Genomic DNA, 21800 nt, shown 5'->3' with positions numbered 1-21800 from the left:
GTTTAGGCTATTAATATGCTTATACATCCAGCTTCCTCCAATCACACAAACAATGGTTCACAATAAAAAAATAATACCAACCTTTTTATTTGTAGAACACATTAAGTTTTATGAAGCACTTTTATACTAATTATCTCCTGTGTCTCTCAGGCAAAACTAGGAGCTCGGCGTGGAAGGCATTCCTCTTTCCCTCGCCCCCCTTTTTAAGAGAGTAGAACTTGGGAGGCTCTGAGTTTTGAGAATCAAAAGTCACCAAAGTGGTAGATGGTAAAGCCAGGAGTAGATTCTAGGTCTTCTATTTCAAAGATTTGGGCTTCTCCTTTTGCTAATATTTTGAACATTTGGTTCCTGAATTATTTAATGATTTTTTTTAGGACAAAAGTGACTTGATAATACTTCAGGAAACCAAATGCTACTAAAATAGTCTGTTGGTAGCATCTCAAAATCCCCAAGTCTTTTGCTTTATCTTAGTGACAGGGAGAGAAATAATGGTCTTCTGTTTGAGAGACCTGAGGAGCAGGCTGACATCGATTTGCTGGTTATTTAAAATATTCAGGGTCCACAGTGCTTCTCAGGAGGAGATGAGATGCCTTTTAGTGTGGTTTTCTACTTTGGGGCTGTAAAGAAATCAGGCCCTGGCCCAATGGCTGAGTTGGTTGGATCTTGGTCCCATACACCAAAAGGTGCTGGGCTCAGGGCACATACTCAGGTTGTGGGTTCAATTCCCACTTGGGGCATGTATGGGAGGCAACTGATCAATGTTTTTCTCTCAAATTGATTTCTTTTCTCTCTTCCCTTCCTTTATAAAATCAGTGGAAACATGATGAAGATTAAAAAATAATAATAAAATAAAAAGAACTCAGTTTCACTGAATCTCAAAGCTGAAAGGGAAGGGATTACAATCATTCCTCTCTCCACTCAAGCATTATACTCATGAGAAAATTGAGACCAAAACACTAAGCAGTTACAAGCTTAGACATATTTGTCCACCAAGTCATAAACCCTATCATTTCAAACTATTTCAATCTAAATCATGAAAACTACCTTTCCTCTAATGAAGAATGAATTTTATTTAAAATTTCAAGCTATGTATATCCTCGTCTGCCCAATGGGAATTAAGTAGAGCAGTGATTTTCAACCAGTGTGCCACAAAAAAATTTAAAACACTCAATACCTGACTATTTAGTCAGGGGCACTGGCCTCTTTTCCCTTAGATTGTCAAATTTAAAAAGTGACAACAGCCAATACAACAATAGCTGTCCAGTGTGAATGAATCAAAATTACACCTATTTTTTTTGTCAGATAGGCAAAAAATATATATATTTTGGTGTGCTGCAGAATTTTAGTAATTAGTTTATGTCTGTCATGAGATGAAAAGGGTTGAAAATTGCTGATGTAGTGTGACATAGATCAGGATCTTTGCAATGTTTTTATGTGGAAATGACAAATCTATTCCACAAGTTATTATTAATTTTTAAGCTATCTTATCATGGGTGCCTTGGGCTTGGATCAGTGTTAGTCAATTCCCCTTGAATGGAATGCTGAGCAGAAACAGGGGTATAGTGGAGAAGCCACTTACTTCACTGCAGGGGTGAAAGGAAGGCCTTGTGCACAGGGCCAAGGGCCCTGTCACAGTAACTGGGGCACAGACTGTATCCATGGGGCCCAGGGCTCTGGGATGGCTTGTTTGCTCTTTAGACTCCTGTTTGTCTAAGTTGGTGGTCATAAACACCGAGGCAGAGACTGGTTCCTGACTAAGAAATCCCTTTGACATTCTAGCAATGACTCATGGAGTTACTTCGTGCCCACAGAATAGCCAGTGTCACCTTGTGGTGTTCTCAGCCTCTCACAGTAAAGCACATAAGTCACGTAAAATACGGGAATCCGGCTTCTCCCGTGTCAGCTTGCACTCTTGAGGAGCTCTTTCTTTCTTTCTTTCTTTCTTTCTTTCTTTCTTTCTTTCTTTCTTTCTTTCTTTCTTTCTTTCTTTCTTTCTTTCTTTCTTTCTTTCTCTCTCTCTCTCTCTCTCTCTCTCTCTCTCTCTCTCTCTCTCTCTCTCCCTTCCTTCCTTCCTTCCTTCCTTCCTTCCTTCCTTCCTTCCTTCCTTCCTTCCTTCCTTCCTTCCTTCCTTCCTTCCTTCCTTCCTTCCCTCCTTCCTTCCTTTCTTTCTTTTTCTTTAGGGGGGTTTTATTTGTTTTTAATGAAGAAACAGAGATACAGGGGGGTTAAATATTTTCCCCCAACATGTTTTACCCAAAGTCTAACAGAAAATGGATCCAAACAGTCTGGTCCCAAGTCCAACGCTTTCGATGACCAGGTTGTAAGTTTTACCCTTTATGATCATGCACAAGACATTTAATCTTAAAATTCTTTATCTTTTAGAAATAATTACATAAAATATATATTTTAAATGACTTTATCCATGATATTAGAATAAAATATGTGCCCCCAACTGTGTGGTTGTGACAAGTAAATGATATGAGATAATTTATCTCCATGTTTTTGATATGCCAATGTGCCATTTGGAACTTAGAGGAGAGGCTGCTTTCTTTTGTCCCCTGAGTGAGATCTCAGGGCAACACTGGGCTCCCCCAGGGCCCTGATTCACTGCTCTCCCATCTCTAAACTCCTTGTTCTGACTGTCCCACACTGGTGTTTTCTCTAATTGATCCATTTTCATTACTTTTCTGCTTTATTATAATTTTCCTGACAGCGTGACCCCCAATGGGCATATCTTATATCCCAGCAGAGTGAGAACACATAGCAAGTGCTTAAAAACCTGTATGGCTAGCTGCTGTGGTAATGAGAGAAGGCTCCCTTCTTTCCTTCCTCTCTTCCTCCTCACCTCTTTCTCTTCCTTCTTTGTTTCCTCTATTCTTCCCTCCCTTCCTCTCTCCCTTCTTTCCTCCCTCCTCCTCTCCCTCCCTCCCTTCCTTTCACAAGTATCTATTGCAGTAAGAGACAGGCATCCTGCTTGGTTTGGGGAGAGGGTAGGGAGAAGGCGGATCATGATTATGATGATTTAGGATTTTACCAAAAATCCAGAGCAGCGGAAGATCTTGTGGAAAGGGCTTGAAGGCATTTATCTTATAATGAGAGACAGCACTAGATGGAGAAAGCCAGGCTTCCGTCTTTACTTGGGGAAGGAGAGCCGGGGAGGAAGGAGCATGTGTCTGAAGACAAGCAGAGCTGGAGGCAGCATCAGGCTCTGAGCGCTTTGGAGGCTGGGGGCCTTTGGGCAAATGACTAAACACTCCACACCTCTGGTGCTTCATTGATAAAACAGGTGGCTGTGAGGATTATATTAGTTATATGAAAATGCTTCTGAAACCCCTATACAAATGTGAAGGATTTTATTTTATAGGGCACATCACACATTTTTTCCTTTTACAAAGCTTGATCTAAATAGTGGCCACCTCCTTTTGAGCCTGTGATAACAGGTAATAGGCCAGTTCTTCGTGGGAGGAATGAAGAATGCCTGTGCATGTTAAACACAGTGCACCCTGAACGCTCACTTATTTGCTACACTGAGGCAGCATTTTGTTAAATGACACAGATCGTGCCTGAATGAGTTAATAGTTTCCAGTTGAAGTCACACTTGGAAACTATTCATAATGCAGAATATGGTCCCATGATGGTTTAAAAAAAAAAAAAAAGCAAAATATTCTGGGGCGACACAATTTACGATCAGAGCACCCACTTTTGGAATAGTAGAGATAACCTTCCTCTCCCCCACCCCCCAAAATCAACCAACTCAAATGAAAAGATGACTCCCTCCTAGATCTGAATCCTTTCCCTCTCTTGTTGCATTTCACCACTGCTGTGGCCGGGCTGCAACATCTCAGGTATGAGGCTTCAATGTGACTCCCTCCTCTTGGAAGGGGGCTGGAAAGACCAGATGTTTACCCTAGTTTCTCCATCAGTTATATGGGAGAATCAGTACTCACCTGATTAATCTTTTTTCCCCCTGGAATAATAACAAAAGATCTATAAATTTTCCTGGTAAACCATGATGCTAACAAAGCAGGACATGACTGTTAAACCAGTTCCTGTGGATGACAGCCACCATACAGCACACGTTGCTTTCACTGGGAGCCACTCTTGGTGCCCTGTGTCGTAAGCCTATTTCCCATTACATAAGAGTGGCTCCTTCCCGAGCCCTGGCAGAACTGTTAGACAGATTGCTCGCACTGGTCTATGAACTTTAGACCTTGCTTTCTCCACAGCTCTAGACAGACTGGCTCTCTTTAGAGAAAGCCTATTCTGACCGACTTCCAGACTGGTTGAGATTCCATCTGCAATGCACAGGCTCATTGGTTTTAAAGGTGGTTTCTGCAAGTAATAAGGGCACAATTGACACAATCAGCCCGTTTCTGGTTGAACCAGCCACAATTATTGGGTGTTGGTATTATAGTCAGTGATAGAGTAATATATTGACCACTGATAATATCTCTTGACCTTCTCCATTTCTGAGACATGTTGGCCTGACATTTATGGAGCATATAGCAAAGTCTGTATAGCTGTATGGAGGAGACCCAGCACAGGACAACATATTTTCTTTAATGCATTTGTCTAGGACAGTAAGCAGTGCAAGTGGCACTGATATAGTTTGGTTTAGAAGAGTCCCTGGGCATTGATCTTTTCATCTGATAAATGAACAGGCAGGGCAAGACGATTTCCAAGCCCCACCAAGGGTAACTACTCTGTGATCCTCTAAATTAGTGATAATCTTTTGGATTAACTGGAAATAATGAACTCTGCTCTTATTTCTATCTTTGCTAATAACTTGCTAAATGACCTATGACTTCCTCATCTGGGTATTGGGCTTGTGTGCTGACTGTGTGTGTCCTAACCTCTGGTGTACACTCTCTCCCTTTACCCAGAGTCTCCAGACTCTCAGAATGCCTGTGGGGGGACTGGAAAGCACCCTGGGAACACAGTATGGTATTTGTGCCATGGCTGAAGTTTTTAAGGACAGTTTAGTGTAGGGTCAGCTAGATCTGTCAGTAGAGCTGGTGAGGGGGAGCCACGAGGACCCAATTTCCAGCAGTATTTCCTCCATAGTGCCATACGTTCCTTTCAATTTCCAACATAGTAAAATGGGGCATCAACAGGCCATTCCTATGATGCACATATGTTAACTGACAGGGCAAGTAGGACTAAATGTGTATTTGGGAAGAGGGATTCTCCTTTAATATCCACCCTTTTGCAGCTATTAAATAACAGGTAAAAGGATAGCTGCCTGTTAGCTGAATATGGCCTGTGGATGGTTTTATTTTTGTCTACTTAGAGTTTAAAACCAACAAGCAAATTTTTAAAACTCAGAAAGTACGTTGATTACATGGCAACATTTATAAAGTCAAGATTTTAAATAAATCCAGATTTCTGATTTTTCCTGATAATTTCTGGCCACACTGGGACCTATATTTCTATAAGGTTATAATTAGCTACAACTCAGAGGTCACTGGTTCCATGAAACCAAGCTCCCATGATTCAGGTACTCTCCAGGGTGACAGATCCCAGCTGGCCTGTCTTACTTTTTCTGCCTGGCCCTGTAGTCATTTTAGTGTGAGACCCTTGGACTCACTTGTATTAGGCACAGGAAACCTGGGCACAGAGCAGCAATTGCACAGACAATGAGAAGCCCTGTGGGAGCAGAGGGAAGTCTGAAGCATGAACTGAGGCTGAGGGGAGGTTTAGGAGGAGGTCCTGCCCCAGGCCCTGGGTGATCACAAAGGTTCCAGGTCAGGGCAGTGGGGCAGGCAGGCACCTAGAATGAAGCCCAGCAGCACCCAAGGGCGGTGCCCAGGGAGGAGGACTGGTTTCCTTGTCACTGGCCTTGGGTCAATTCCATGGGTGCTTGAAAGTCTAGCTCTCAGCATGACTTCCTCATACCAGCAGGGAAGATGAATTGTAAATTTACCAGTAAAGTAACATTTAATCTTGTGTTTCCAACTCTGATCATGCTGTGGACATTAAACCTCAGTTTCCTTACAGGGGGCTCAGCTCTGTGAATATTTTCATGTCCTCATAACTACAGTCAATGCTTGAGTTGGTCATACGGTAATAAACGATTGCCCATCTGGGACACGGCCCTGTTAAACACAGAACAGGAAACTCCACATCATATGGAAAGTTGTACTTTTAGTTTCATAGCTCATTTTTTTGCCTAACAAAGATAGCACTTATTGAAACTGAGCCCTTAAAGTATAAGAATATATTTAAATATTTTGTGAAAATCATGCCTTTGTACAAAATATTTTCCAATATGTCATTTGTTTTACCATGATTCTCTCAGGTAGGCAGAGAGGTTATTATAGACAATTTACAAAAAAGGAAATTTCAGTTCAGAAAAATTAGGTGACTTTGTTCATGTCATGCATTTAGGTAAACAGAATCATAATTGGCTCCTGAGGTTTCTGCATCTAAATCCATGTTTTTTCCACCCTCCCTCCCTCCCTCTGCTGCCTCTGTGTGTCATGGTGTGTGTGTGTGTGTGTGTGTGTGCACATGCACGCATGTATACACACACATATAATAAAACATACGTATGCCAGTGCAGAGAGGCAGAGTTTATTTTATCTAAGAAGAACTTACAAAATGCTTAGTTTGGAAAATGACAAATGCTTGTCTCTAGAATGTGTATGGTGCTTAAGTAAAAATTAGAGAGGCCGTTTCTGAAAACTTATAGAAAAATTCCATTCAGTTGAGGGGATAATAGCACACATAATTTAATAAGCTTATTTTTCTCTCTGGATTTGTGACCTCTAATACAATAGTGTTTCAATGAACTGGTTATAAGACAATGTCTATAATGAATGATACTATACAAGAAATATTTCCCCTAATTGTTAACTATGTATTGGCTTTTCTCTATATCTAAAATATGCTAAAGATAACACAATTTCACAATTCTTATTAACTACTTGTAGCAAATACTCATATAGTTCTACCAGGTTTTATATGTTGTCTAAAGCAACCCCTCCCCCCATTTTTGTTTTTGTTGAGTTATCAAAACAAACTGAAAGTAAATAGAACACACTAGACAGGTTGGTTATTTGGACACTGGCTGCCAGAAGGAGGGATAGGTGCTTGCTACCTCCCCTTCCCCTCATTGAGATCAAGGCTCTGCCTCTTTAACTTCCAGTCCACTCCAGAGAGGTTGGGTGTCAGCTTTCTTCACTTGTTTTTTTAACTTTTTTGGTTTGGGGCTTGGGGTGTTTTTTTGTTTTTTGTTTTTGTTGGTTTTGTCAATTGGTAATGTATTAGAAATATACTAAAAGCAAATTGCATTTTAATTAAGCTTACTGCCCTATAGAATTGGTTATACAGTCTTAAATATTTGACTGGTGTTAAATATTTTGAATCTTCAAAATGTCTCAAGACTTGTAAAACTTTGTGTGGGGATGGAAGCCGTGGTGTATCTGTCAGGAAAATACTATTTTTATTTATAAAGAAGAGGTACTCACATAGTATAAAAATTACTTTGAAATGCCTGAAGTGTTTCTTTCAAATACTTATTTTGTGGGAACAGGTTTTAACAAAAACCAATTATATGACATTTTTATGAGACCTAGTGGCCTTATTTTAATAAAGTTTTTCCAAAATAAAAGATACTTTTTAAAAACAACAACAAAATTTGAACTTATGTTATTTTCAGGAAAGTATATAATGTGTCAGATAGCTGGTCATTGAGTCTTTTAACACAAGACCAGGGTTGGCTAGACCTGTGTAGGAAGTGATCCATCTTATTTACTGTATCTCCTTACTGAACTCTGGCTTAGTTTTACCATTAAGGCTAAGTTTTCACGTTAGAAAATAAGCTAAAGAATGTTATTTCTTTGCTCTTCCTCATCTTCAGGAAGCCAGAAGGCTTTATGTGGTCATTTCTTCAAATTAACTTTACAAAGAAAACTATCAAACTGTCCAGACTCTTTCTTTATCTGCTACCTCTCATTCCCTTATATGCATCTTAATAATGCCAGCTTTAGCATTAATCTTGCCATTGTTTTTTTGCAAGCACTTTGAGATTTCTAGTTCTGTGCTTTGGACCATGTCACTCTCACATTTGAAATCCCCCTTTTCCATTCTATCAATGGAAGCCCTCTCCTGCCCTTAAGATCTACTGCAAATCTCACTTTCCCCACCCATTTCCTCAAGTAGGTGTTTCCTCTGAACCCCTTTCCAGTTCATGTCTAAATCCCTATTTTGTCATTTAACATTCATTAGTCACAAATCAGTTTTTAGGACACAAAGATAAAATAAGCATAGACCTTTCAAGGAGCTTATCATTTAATAGAGACAATAGTCTATATTTTACAAAGAATAGCCCATGAGAAATAAGGGAGTAGGGGATTCCGTGAGAGGTAACATCTAATATATGTGAAAGCTCCTAGGACAGTACTTGGTGCATACAAAGTGTCTGAATAATTATTAAGCCCTTTTTGTATGCTGAGGAAGGGGAAGGGGAATCAGGAAGGGCCTCATGGAGGAGGTGGCCATGAATCTTGATCAAATAAGTCAAACCTGGATGAGTGGAAAGGAGGGAAGAGAAGTTTCCAGGTAGAAAAACTTACTCTAGACCAGCAAGTCTCAAACTTTTTGGTCTCAGGACTCTTTACACTCTTAACAGATACTGCTTATGTGGATTGTATCTATCAATATTTACCTTATTGGAAATTAAAATGGAGAATTGAGAAAAATTTTATTAATCGTTTAAAAATAATGATAAGCTCATTGCATATTAACATTATGAACATATTTTTACTGGAAAAAAAAAAAAAGCAGATTTTTCAGAACCAAAATATTTAATGAGAAGAGTGATGTTCTTTTTTCATTTTTGCTAATCTCTTTAATTTCTGGCTTAATTAAAGCTGGATTTCTCATGTGCTTCTGCAGCCAATTAATTGCAATATCACAGATATTGTAGCTTCTATAAAATGCGATTGTATACTGATGAGCAATGTAAGTGAAAAAAATAACATCTTAGTATTGTTATGGAAATAGTTTTTCTCTAGTGGACTCCCTGACTGATTTTCAGAGTCCTTAGGAGTCCCTGGACTATTTTCCCTCTCCCTCCTTCTTATTAAATTGCAAGCTCCTTGAGGGCAGAGACTGAAAGGTACTCAAATAAAATGAATAATTATGTTGATTTTGATGATGGTGGTGTGTGTGTGCACATTTAAAACTATATACATACACATGTACATATATGTATAAATTTATATATATGTGCATTTCTACCTATCTATTATGAAATTTTTAAGGAGTAAAATTTCAAGAATTATAAACACTATTAAGTGACAGAGCTGGCTATTAATGATTTGCTTGGATTTAGTAACAGAGGCAATGTTAGTAATAAAGCTAATTACTCTTTCCCCAAAAAGTATTAGGAAGGAATATATGCCCCCCTATGTTCATAGCAGCATTATTTACAATAGCTAAGATCTGGAAATAGCCCAAGTGCCCACCAGTAGATGAGTGGATTAAAAAGCTGTGGGACATTTACACAATGGAATACTATGAGGCTGGGAAAAAAAGAAATATCTCTATCCTTTGAGACAGCATGGAAGGACCTGGAGGTTATTATGCTAAGCAAAATAAGCCAGTCAGAGAGAGACAAATATCAATGATCTCACTTATATGTGGACTCTATTGAACAAAATAAACTGATGAACAAAATAGGGCCAGAGGCATGGATATGTGGAACAGACTGACAGACCTCAGAGGGGAGGTGGATGGGGGAGAGAGGAAGAGATTAACTGAAGAATTTATATGTATATATGTATAGTCCACGGACACAGACAATAGTGTGGGGAAGGCCTGGGATAGGGCGGAGGCTGAGTGGATGGTGGTGGTGGGGAAATGGGGGACATGTGTAATACTGTCAACAATTAAAAATATTAGTCAGAAAAGGAAATTCATATCGCATAGGCGGGATGGCCAACTGCCAGTTTCACTTTTGCAAATTTTAAATTCCTAGGGCTTTGGATACCACTTCATCATGCCCCTTTCCTGCCTGGTGACAGATGGCAGGTGGGGTCAGATTTACATGTGAATCAAGCATACCTGGAAGCTCAAGCCTTGGAATCTGCTATCGAAGTCCATATTCTTTAGCAATTTCTCATGAAAATTGCACCTGGAAGAGCTTAGTAGGTTCTTTCAGGAATCAGTATTAATAAGGCATACTCGGGGCTCTGAGAGGAAAAGGAAATGGGCCCCAGCCCCGTAACCCTCCCTCAGAAAATGTCCTTTGGGGGCACGTGAAACAGGTCCAGGTCTCACGTTAACTTCCTTCAGTGTAAACCTTGACCAGACTTGTTTTGCTTCAACTCATACATTTAAGGTGAAATGCAGCTACAGAGAGAGTTTAAAAATCAGTTGGCTTTTAAAACTGACAATTTAGACATCAGACCCCGTGGAGATGATGTGTTTCATTTCTGTCTTGTAGGTGGAAAGAACAGGTTAGTACAGATCGAAAGGATCAGAACGCACTGAATAAAACACCATAAACTTACACATTTTTAAAGCAGAAAGGAATTTTGGGATTGTGTTGTGAGTCCAGCACTCTGTTTTACAGGAGGCAACTCAGAGACCAAAGAGTCTAAATAACTTGCCTGGGGACCGTGGACGTTCTCACTCTGGGTCTCTGAGCGGAAGGTCATTTGTGTCTCACATTGTGTACCAGCCTAGTGAGCCGCTGAGTTTAGGCTAAACAAGGACCCAGGCCTCATCTTCCTTAGGAGCTGCACCATTTCCTGTACTGAGAGTTTCTGCATAAAATGAGGTATCGGGGACATGGTCTCTGGTGCCAAACGAGTGAAAGGGGGCTCTTCCGTTTTGCTCTGAAAGTGGCTGCCGTGCTTCTGAGTGAGGCTCTGAGCGAGTCACACAGTAGACCAGCGACTCCAGGCAGGTGGTTCTCAACCCTGGCTGCCCATTCCAGCCAGCTGTGTTGGTTTACAAAATCCCAAGCCTCTGGTTCCCAAACCTAGATCAATTCAATGAGAATGGGGGTGGGAGAGGGAGCGTGAGCATCCTACCAGGTAGTTCTCACGCACACCAGGGTGGCCAGTCTATGCATGGGTGTCTGCTTGTGGCGGCTCTGGGAGCTTTGCTCTCCTCTTACTCTGAAGACGGACTTAAGCTGCCCACTTACATCCTATGGAAGAGGCAGGCCTTGCTCCAAAACTTCAGGAACTGGTTGATCTTGTAGGGGAGGGAGTGTGCTGCCCAGCAGGGCAGGTGGCCACCGCCTCCAGCTTCATGAAGGACACGTTCCTCTGTGACACGCAGCTTCCTGCTTGTCTGCCCGCTGCCCACCACATCGCACGTCTGGCCTTCCATGAGCAAAGGTTTCACTACTGAAATCAGTGGGTGACCTTTCTCGTTTCACATACACCCCCAAGGAAGAGACGTTCTGCTGTCGAGTAGGTTTGCTATCGAGTTTCATACTCCTGCAGGACAGAGGAAAATCGAGCAGTGGGAGCCTGAATGAGGAGCATTTCGCTTAGTGGCACCTTCACCTTTTCACTGCTTGCTGCACGACAAGGTGTTTATTCTGCAAATGTTGTCGGTATCTTTGCAACTTACTGAAGAGATGTACTCACAAAATAGCCAGACACTGCATGTGGTGAGGCAACTCTTATTTTCTCCCTGCTTTTATTCCAAAGATGCTGGAGCCATTGCAAGGCAGTGGGAGTTTGCAGCCCGAGCTCGGGCCCCTCCCTGGAGGGGCTGGGACCTGAGGCCAGCACAGCCATAAGCTGCCTCTTCCCCAGTATTTCAGGCAGTGGGAGCGAAATAAGATCATAGCATGGAGAAGCCTAGTGGGGAAAAAGAAAAGGAACAGACCTCGAGCAAAAGGTAAATAAAAAGCTTGAGAGAGAAGAGAGCAGCTGTACAGTTATCGCTCAGCCCCGCTCTGCCTCTCCCCCGTCCCGCTCCTCCTGCCCGCCTCCTCCCACCCTTGGCCTCTTACCTCCCTGGCTACACTGAGGAAGCTCCAAGATCCTTGGCAGCCGGGGCAGGTGTTCAGATCCAAACCGCCCAAGGCTGACCTTGTATTCTAATTATTCCAGTAAGGATAAAGAAAATTCAGTCCCTCCCACCCACCTCCCCTCCCCATAAGGAAATTCAGTGCAGAGGCTCCCATGGGAAAGTGATAAAATTAAATATTGATGTAATAAACTCCATTTTAGCAAGTAGTAATTTCATCAGTAGAAACTATAGTCCTATTTTATATGGATATTTGTAAAATAGTAAAAAACAAAAAAAAAGAATAAACCTTGGGGACATCAAATTCTTAGGTATACTTTTATATATTTGATAATGTTGTGCTATGGGTTACTTATTTTGTTCAGATAAGTAGGAGGAAATGTCATTAAAAGTTGAGAAAATTTTGTGGAAGAAACAAGTAAAAACAGTAAGCCTGCCCACTCATTCTCTTTCCCTCTCGAAGAAGACTCCACCATCCTCTTTTGGTGGAAAATCACGCCAGTTCCTTGTTCAAAGGCAAGTTGGAGAGCTAGGTATTGGCTAAACGAGTGGAGTCTCAGGGACACTGCTCAGTCTCGAGCAGTGCTCTGTTCCTGACAAGCCTGTGGCTTTCGACGGTCAGTCAGTCCTCACTCCTGCCTGGAAAATGATGTCCATGTCACTGGTGTAGTAAGATTCAAGCTGAGCTGTCAGTGGCCTGGGAAGGAGAGGGGAGACTTAAGCATAAAGAAAATTGCCCCCACACACTGGATGAGAGCGTGATGGAAACCAGCCAGCACCAAGGTAAACGGGGCCCTGATCAGCAGCCAGAGCGCCTGTCTCCAGGAGCTGACATTTCATGAAAGGATCTGGGGGAAGAGCCTGAATTTCAGGCTTGAAGGGGAAGAGGCAGGAAGGGAGGACCCCATACATGGAGAAAGCAAAACTTGAGTGGTGAGAGAGAGCCCAGGAGGAAGTTCCTGGTCCCCTGTCAGTTTTAATTACTTCCTCTACAGAGACCTGAGGGGGAAAGAAGGGCGGTCCCAGCAGAGGAAAGGACTCCTTTCTTCCCTCTGGGCCTCAGCCTCCAGGCTCTGCAGTGAAGGAGCTGGGCCAGAATATCAGCTCTAAACCTTGAAAAAAATCCCACCTCCTTCTGAACAGTGTAGGTATCTCTGCAGCTCTCCCTTCCCCAGTCTGGACAAATAGTCCTTTGCAATAACTCCCAGCCATGGCTGTGAAACATCAAGTGGATCCTCAGCCAGGCTTGCTCTGAGGCTCACACTGGCTGCTCCATGAATGGAGAAGATCGATATTAGTTCTCAGGGCAGTCATAGAGGAAAGGATGCCAACAGAAGCAGGGGGCTCAGCACAGGTTCTGATGTGGATGCTGCTCTGGAAGAAATTGTCCAACTGCCACAGCTCAAGTCAGGGTGGGAACAATCAAGCTCAGGCGTCACAGCTCATGAGCTGGAGAGCAGGTTAGGGGGCCCGGAGCAAGAAACACCCCCTTACTCGGGGCTAATTCCACAGGGAGGCTCTGGGAAGGCCCCACACTGCCCTTCAGCTCCAATGAAGTGAGATCTTGAAAGGTGTGCCTCCAGGTTTCCCTGGATATTTCAAATCAGTATTTTCCCACAACTACTTAAATGGGAAACCTGGGCAATCTGTGACCAGCCCCTCAGCCCTTTAACTGGTGGCGCTTCTGGCTTCAGCCCTTTCTATTTTAACTTCCTTTGACTATCCCTCATCATTTTCCCATTCATCAATCCTTGTGAAATGGTGGTTCAAGTATAAAGAGGTAATGCTGCCTAATGGTTTAAAACAAAAAAAATGGAACAAAACAGATTCTGGAGCTACTCTGCCTCAGTTCAAACACAAGCTTCCTAGCTGTGTGTCCTTGGCAAGCTATGCAGCCTCTCTGTGCCTCATTTCCTCAGCTGTAAACTGTGATTAATAATCCTCTCAAGCTCATAGAATTGTAAGAATTAAATGAGTTAATAAATATAGAATGTTTAGAAGAGTGTTTGGCACAGACTAAGCACTACCAATGTATTAGCTATTACTATTTTTCAACCTCACATTTTCCCCTCTTCCCTAAATTATTTCCTTCCTCAGTATTTTTTTTTTTTTTTTTTTTGGCATAAGGGAAAAAGCTGAGAGCACACAATAAAGTAATTATAGAAAGTCAGTAGTAACAAACCTGAGGAATTTCCATGCTCCCTCTTTTACTATTGCCCTAATCTGGAAAAAACTCGTGACCATTATTTTCTAATCACTCTTATAGATAATCACATCATCTGTAATTACCTGATTTTTGTTGTTGTTCAAAAAGAAGTGCTAGTGAACTTAATGGAAGCAGGATTTGGGAGAAGACGGGGTGGGGCAGGGGAGTTCTCCTTCTCTCCTGGGTCTCTGTCCTGCTCCAGCCCAGCCTTCACTTCTGGAGAGAATTTGCAACCACAAACAATCCCCTTTGGGTTTTCAAATTCAGGTTTAAATTTGAAGCTCATTTTCAGATTTAGTTTTTAAATTAATGTATTAAAATCTGAGGGAGAAGGAAAGTGGTGAGTTTTTCATTATTCTAAGCAGAAGGAGAAACCATAGCAAAGAAAACCACTCTGCAGGGTTCAAAAAGCTTTATCTATATAGAATTGGAAGATCCGAAGAACACAAGCTTGAATAGAGAATGGAATGAGCATTTCTATATTCATAGGGCTTTGTTTGGTGATGGGGATGGAATATGCTTGATTAGTAAGAAGGTGGGAAAGTAAAGCAACATACGTTACCTTAAATTGTAATTGTGTTTTATATAATATCTGATAATGAAAAAGTATTGGTAAAGTATTTTCCAATAAGCTATCCCAAAAGATAATCACAAGATTTAAAATTCGAGCCAATGAGCTAAAAATGTTTTCAGCAAGGCGTGTTTGTGTGTGTGTGTGCACTCGAGCACGTGCATGTTTCCCATTTTGTAACACCGAGATTTTTTTTTTTCTTCCCTCTATCAAATCTCAAATACTTCCTGGCTGGGTCCTTTGAATTTTGCATTTAACCTTTTGCACCCTTAATCAAGGGAAAGTCACCTAACCACACCCCAGAACAGGAAAAATAGAAGACATATTATTGTTGTGAGCCACTTTCTTTCAGGCAATGTATCTGTTGTGATAAATTATTTCATTTATTCATCATGAGCTGGAAACAGTCACGGCATCTTGTTTACAGGAAGTTCTTTCACTAATGGGCTTTACTAGCTTAACTGAACTTACACCAAATCGTATCACTCAGAGCCCCACCTATAATTATTTTCTTTCATTCTTACCTGACCAGATGAGGTGGTGTGGAGACCCTCTGACGACAACATGCTCTTCTTGAGGATTTCTGCCAATCCCAAAACAGTTGGGAGAAATGGCATAAACACACCTTGAGGGTACAGGAAATTTCTTGTGGCTTTTATACACTCTGGGCTACCTCTTGTATAGTGCCAACACTGTGGTACTTACCTATCAAGCTCCTCACTACAGAGTGAGACCCCTGGAAACATGGCACAATACCTTACTCATATTTTTATTCTTAGTGCCTAGAAAGGTGTTTGAGCTTCCTAAATGATCATATGATGGCTTTTTATATCTCATCTCATTCTGCCAAAGAACTTAAGAGGTGCTCAAAGGACATTTTTTGCTGAATTAATAAATGTTTTTGAATTGCATGGACTTTGATACAAGTAGGCAGAAATCAGATCAGACACACCTTAATGACATGGCAGAGATGATTAATCTCCCACCTGGGGGCGGGGGTGGGTGGGAAGACGGTATTGGTAGAGTCATAGGGTGATGGAGGCCTCCCCAGCGAGAGGGTTTACCAAGATTCCCTCTTATCCCTGTTTGTGTAATTCCCCCTCTGACTCTGTATGAACCCAGACAGTTGTCTGGCACCATCCGTGTCTGTTACACAATCAAAATATGTTTTCTTGCAATTGTTTGATTTCCCTTAGCAAACAGGTTTTCGCTTCCATAACTTGAAAAAAAAGAAAGAAAGAAAAACAAGGAAGGAAAGAAGGGGGAGAGAGAAAAAGGAAGAAAGCCTATGCTGTGTCTAGTGATAATCATCACCAAGTGCCAGCATGGGGCGTCCCACTGTGCAGGTGAAGAAACAGGAGCCCTGAGGTGGTTGTCCTGCCCCAGGTCAGACACGGTGTGTCCTCTGCGAGGGAATTGGCCGTGCCCACCTCTGCCTCACCAGCTGTCAGCTTGGCCTACTGTACCTCATTGTTTTTTGGAGAACTCTTTGCCATTGAACTAAAGATGTGGGCTCTCCAGTTAGATGGAACAATTCACTAGGAGTCAATTTATTCCATCACTTGGCCCACAGGGAGAATGCTGGGTGGGACACCGCAGTTCCATGGTGGAGCCTAAGAGTCTTCTTCAACAAAGGATGGATTTAAGGATGACCACAGGAGAACAGTACTTCCTTTGTTGTGGAAAACCTCCTCTCATGTTGCTCCTGGTTGTGGCGGCTGCTCAGGCTGTTGGTTCATGCAAGTGTTTATAGCATGCCTTTGCACTTTGTCAGGGGAAACTGGCCTTCCAGCCTGCCATTTTGCAACATGAGTCCTGACTGTATCTCATTGATCCTAATAATAGACATTGTGGCAACCACCTGTACTTAAGGTCATTGCCTCATGGGTTTCACTCTAATGCTATTCTTCCTGGTGTCATAGTCATAGATCTGAATAGGCACACCCCTTCCTAACTACATTCAAATATGTCATTAAAAAAACCAAAACAACTTGCTTCGACATTAAAAGCTCATGACTGACACTTCATGGAGAATAATGTTGACAAACCTGTTGTTCATCTTCTGTAACCGTGAGTTCGGTGGATGTCCACTACCTGAATCACCAGGCAGGCTGAAGGAAAGTTTTTTCTGTTATTGTTTAGCTTATATGTGACACGTACAGTGAGTCTACACTCACATTACACCAACTGGATTCAGTCGCGTGCACTGCAATTCTGGCCACCCAGCCCTACAGGTAATTGACACGTCTCCTTCATGTTGGGTGCCTATTTACACAGCTGATACCTGACTTGTCACATACACTATATTCTTGAATAATAGAAATGAAGATGGGGAAAGAAAGCAATATAGCACCAAGAACTCTCTAGGATGCTTGGCTATGGGCATTACATTTTTCTCATCCTTAATTGCTTTCATGATCCAAGTTGCTAAATCACTTGTTTTAGTTTGTTCATCTCTAAAATGGGGATTATAATAATACATTACCTGCCTCAAGATTTTTTTTTTAAAATATATCTTTATTGATTTCAGAGAGGAAGGGGGGGAGAGAGAGAGAGAGAGAGAAGCATCAATGATGAGAGAGTCATTGATCCGCTGCCTCCTGCACACCCCCGAATGGGGATGGAGCCCACAACCCGAGCATGTGCCCTGACCGGGAATCAAACCCTGATCGCCTGGATCCTAGGTCGACACTCAACTGCTGAGCCACGCCCAGCTGGGCTGCCTCAAGATCTTTTAAATTTCTTTAAGATCTCATCCTGGCCCTAGCTGGTTTAGCTCAGTGGTTAGAGCATCTGCCTGAGGACTGAGTGGTCTTGGGTTTGATTCCCAGTCAAGAGCATGTATCTCAGTTGTAGGCTCCTCCTCAGCCCTGTTCTGTGTGTGTTCTGGAGGCAACCAATCACTGTATCTCTCTCACAGTGATATTTCTCTCTCTGTTTCTCCCACTCCTTTCCACTCTCTCAAAAAAAAAAAAAAAAAAGTCAAAGGAAAAAAAATATCCTCAGGTGGGGATTAAAAAAAAAAAGATCTCATTCTGAATCATGTTGTTATATCACCAGTATAGCATTTCCCTGCAGGTTTGTTTTTGAACTGATTTAAATGAATGGATCTTTCACTGACCTTGAGATTAGTGCAGTTGAACACAACTAGGCTCTACCTTTGTCATCCCCCAGTCTTGCTCCTGTTCAGTTAACGGATCAGGTAGCTTTGGATGGTTATATATCACAAATAAGAAGTCATTGTATGAGCTCTTATGTCAAGATTGTGGGGTTTAAAATTTTGTCTAGTGATTTTAGTTAAATGGCCTTAACCAACTCAGAGTGATCTTGTCACCAACCCATGGTTGTGCAGGTTCGTGGGAGTCACAGACATCTTTGTGCTAGGTTCCAACATATAGGAGTGAAGATCTTCAAACCAAACTGTCCATTGTCTTTGTATCAGTTTAGGGTTAAATAACTCTAATTGTAACTTGCTTCCAGCCCAGCTGGGTAAGTGGCTTCAAGGGTTTTTTAGAGATGAAACTTTGAAAACAATAACAACCATAAGAAATGACTGTTGCGGATATATTTTAATGATCATCTGCAAATGGTTACTACATAGTACTTGTTGTTAACAAACTAAATTACCCAACAGTCTTCCTTGCTAGATGTGCTGTGTTTCCTGCATGTACATCTGTTTTTATCACAGCTTGGCATCATTTTTAAAACATCTGGGTCTTGATAAAGGGGATTTGAATACAAAAGAATTCTATATTAGGTAAAACTACAACTTTCTCCCCTCTTAATATTCTTCTCCCCTCTCTTGATAGCTCCCCAGGCTGTGGAAGGAGAGACTTAAACCCAAACCCCTACACTCCATGCTCCCTACCCCAGAGCCCCACACACCCAGAACACACACTCATTTTGCTTGTCTGTATCCTGTCGTTCCATGGGAGTAAAATTTACATCTCATTTCGTCTAGCTCTGAGTTTTTTCAAACTTTTTATTGCAACCCAACACATACATATGCACTTTGTATATTACGATCGACAAATACATAAAGTTCTTAGTATGCCCCAGGCATTGTTCTAAGTTCTTTAAAAGTACTAAACCACTAAATCTTCATTTTCCTATGTGGTAGAAACTATTATTCCCATTTTACAGATGAGAAAACTGAGCAGTTAAAAGTTCAGGTAGGTTCCCCAAACTCAGTGTTAGTAAATGACAGAACCCATTATGAACCTAGGCATGGATTGTTCTATTCTATTCTATTCTATTCTATTCTATTCTATTCTATTCTATTCTATTCTATTCTATTCTATTCTATTCTATTCTATTCTATTCTATTCTATTCTATTCTATTCTATTCTATTCTATTCTATTCTATTCTATTCTATTCTATTCTATTCTATTCTATTCTACATTTTCTTTCCTCAAACAAATGTTGGCCAGGTTCCACTAAGTTCCTTTAATGTCATAAGAAACACTAATGTTTCACTCTATCCCTCCCATCATTATAGTCTGATACCACAGAATACATTGTCTATATTACTAATTTAGCCCTTGTCAAAGCTGTTATTGTTTATCTTTGTGTATATTTAACAAGGTGACTGTGGTAAATGCTGTGTAACTCAGATTTTGAGTGATATGCCAATGTCCATTGCCAAGCGAATGTCTTTTCCAGGCTTCAGAGCCAGAGCACACCCTTGTGGATGAGGGTGCTGGTTACCTTAGGGGAATGGCTGTGTCCTCTGTCAGTCACTCTGAAGAGGGTTTAATACTGAGGCCAAGGGTGAAGCCTCAGAGAGAAAGGCCGCCCTGAATGACAGTGGTGCGGATTCTTCCTCTTTCTGAGCCAGGGCTGTGTCTATCTAGACTGTGAGGCGTGAAGTTTGGAGCGGGTCCTGTGGAGGAGAGGAGCTCTTTCTGGCTATGTGGTGGTCATTAGAAATGGAGCAGGGAAACAGACAATGAGAGCCTGGGGTGAATCTGGGCTGTAGGCTAGCTAAGGGGGTGAAGTGGTTTAGGGGAGAGCAGAGCCCTCTCTTCTTGCGACCACAGTGGGAGTATAGTCTTATAGTGGAGACCCCAGGATATTCTTTGATATAGTTCTTGCTGAGTGTTCCAGGTTGGAAGAGGGCTGTGCTCTATCCAGCCATTTAGGGATCTGAGTTCCTCCCTTGAGAGATTCTGTTGCCATCCCTAGGACATCCTTTGGTTCCCAAAGTGCTTGGATCTACAGAGTCAAAGCTACTTACACAACAATAGTAAGACTTGACTTTTTTTACACTCGCTCTCTTACGTGTACAGTAGAGTTTTCCCGAGGCTATCTGATAGGTGTATCACAACAAATTGAAGGCAGAAGTAGATATGAGAATCTTGCCATTTCTACTAAGCCAGACTTTAAAGAAATTTGCAAAAAAATGTGAAACTGTCCCATCTCCTCACTAAGCTTATTTTTATTTTTTGGAAATATAGTTGGTACTAAAATTAACATGTAAAATATTAAAAATAGAATATGTTACTATTAATATTAACATGTAATGGTTTTATTATTTTAATGAATTAGTACATATTTTTAAATTCTCAGTTTTAATTAATATCACTAGATAATAACTCATGAACAAAAGCTCATGACAGCATTAATAATTTTTAAGAGTGCAAAGTGTTCTCAAGACCAAGAACTTTCCAAACTGCTGTGTTAGAGACTGATGTTTGCAAGGTCGGCTTGGGTCCACTGGATTGGAGAGGGCAGGAAGAGGGAGAGAAAGTTCTTTTATACTGTGTTTTTATGCAGCTTATTGAACTTCCCAACATCACAGTCACTGGGTTTCAAGAGAGAAGCATCCCCAAAGTGAGTGTTCCAAGGACAAGGCCCAGTGTGTCTTTTCAAATCTTTTGCCTATTTTTAAAATTGAGCTGTTTGTTTCCTTATTTTGAGTTTTGAGAATACTTATAAATTCTGGATGCATATTCTTTATCAGATGTATGTCACAAATATTTTTTCCCAGCATGTGGCTTGTTTTTTTATTTTTTAAACAATGTCTTTAAATTTTGATGAAGTCAAATATATTACTTTTTTTCTTTTATGGATCTTTCCTTTTGGGTCCTAGCTAAGAAATCTTTGCCTGTACCAAAGTCACAAAAGTTTTCTCATATTTTTCCCCCTGAAGTTTTATAGTTTAAAATTTTATATTTAGGCCTATGATCCACTATGAGTTTAATTTTTGTATGTGGTGCCAGGTATGGGTTGGGTTCTCTCTGTCTTTTTTTTTTTTTTTTTTTTTGGTATATGGATGTTCCATCACCATTTGTTGAAAAAAAAAAAACTTTCTTCATTTGGTTGCCTTGGCACCTTTGTTGAAAATGAATTGACCCACTGAGTAGATCTATTTATGAACTCTATCCTATTCCATTAATCTATGTCTAGCCTTTTTTCAATATCACACTATCTTGATTACTGTAACTTTACAGTAAATCTGAAAATCAGCTTCTGTGTGCCCTCTAATTTGTTTTCTTTTTCAAGATTGTTTGGCTATTCTAGATCTTTTTCAGTTATATTGGTTAAGTTCTTCTGTTCCTCAAGTTTCTCACATTTCAAAATGTGGGTAATAATCATACCTACACAACAGAGATATTGTAAAGTTTTCATGTTTGTAAATCATTTGGTAAGGTGCCTGGTCCATGTTAATCTTTCAATAACTACTAGCTATTTTTATTGTTGTTTTCATTCCATAATTTGCATGACTTTTCTAATATTTCATCTGAAACCTTGTACCTTGCTTTATTCTGAAAAATAGATACCTCTGCTACAATTTTATTTTTTCTTTGGTAGAGTTTCACTTATTGTAGAAAATATTTTGGAGCATCACTTTGTCTAATTGAGGAATTATAATACAGATTTGAAAAGGAGCATCCTGTTATGGAAATATTTCTTGTGTATCTCAGTTGATTAAGTTTTTGTGGGGAGTAATAATGGAAAACAATGAAGATTAATAAAAGATGTAATTGACATTATGAGTGGGGGAGGAAACAGCTTGGAGATCA

The sequence above is a fragment of the Miniopterus natalensis genome, chromosome 5 (assembly GCF_054644295.1).
Source record: "Miniopterus natalensis isolate mMinNat1 chromosome 5, mMinNat1.hap1, whole genome shotgun sequence".
In the NCBI taxonomy this organism is placed as follows: Eukaryota; Metazoa; Chordata; class Mammalia; order Chiroptera; family Miniopteridae; genus Miniopterus; species Miniopterus natalensis.
The sequence above is the reverse complement of the archived record's forward strand: the minus strand, read 5'-3'. Positions refer to the sequence as shown.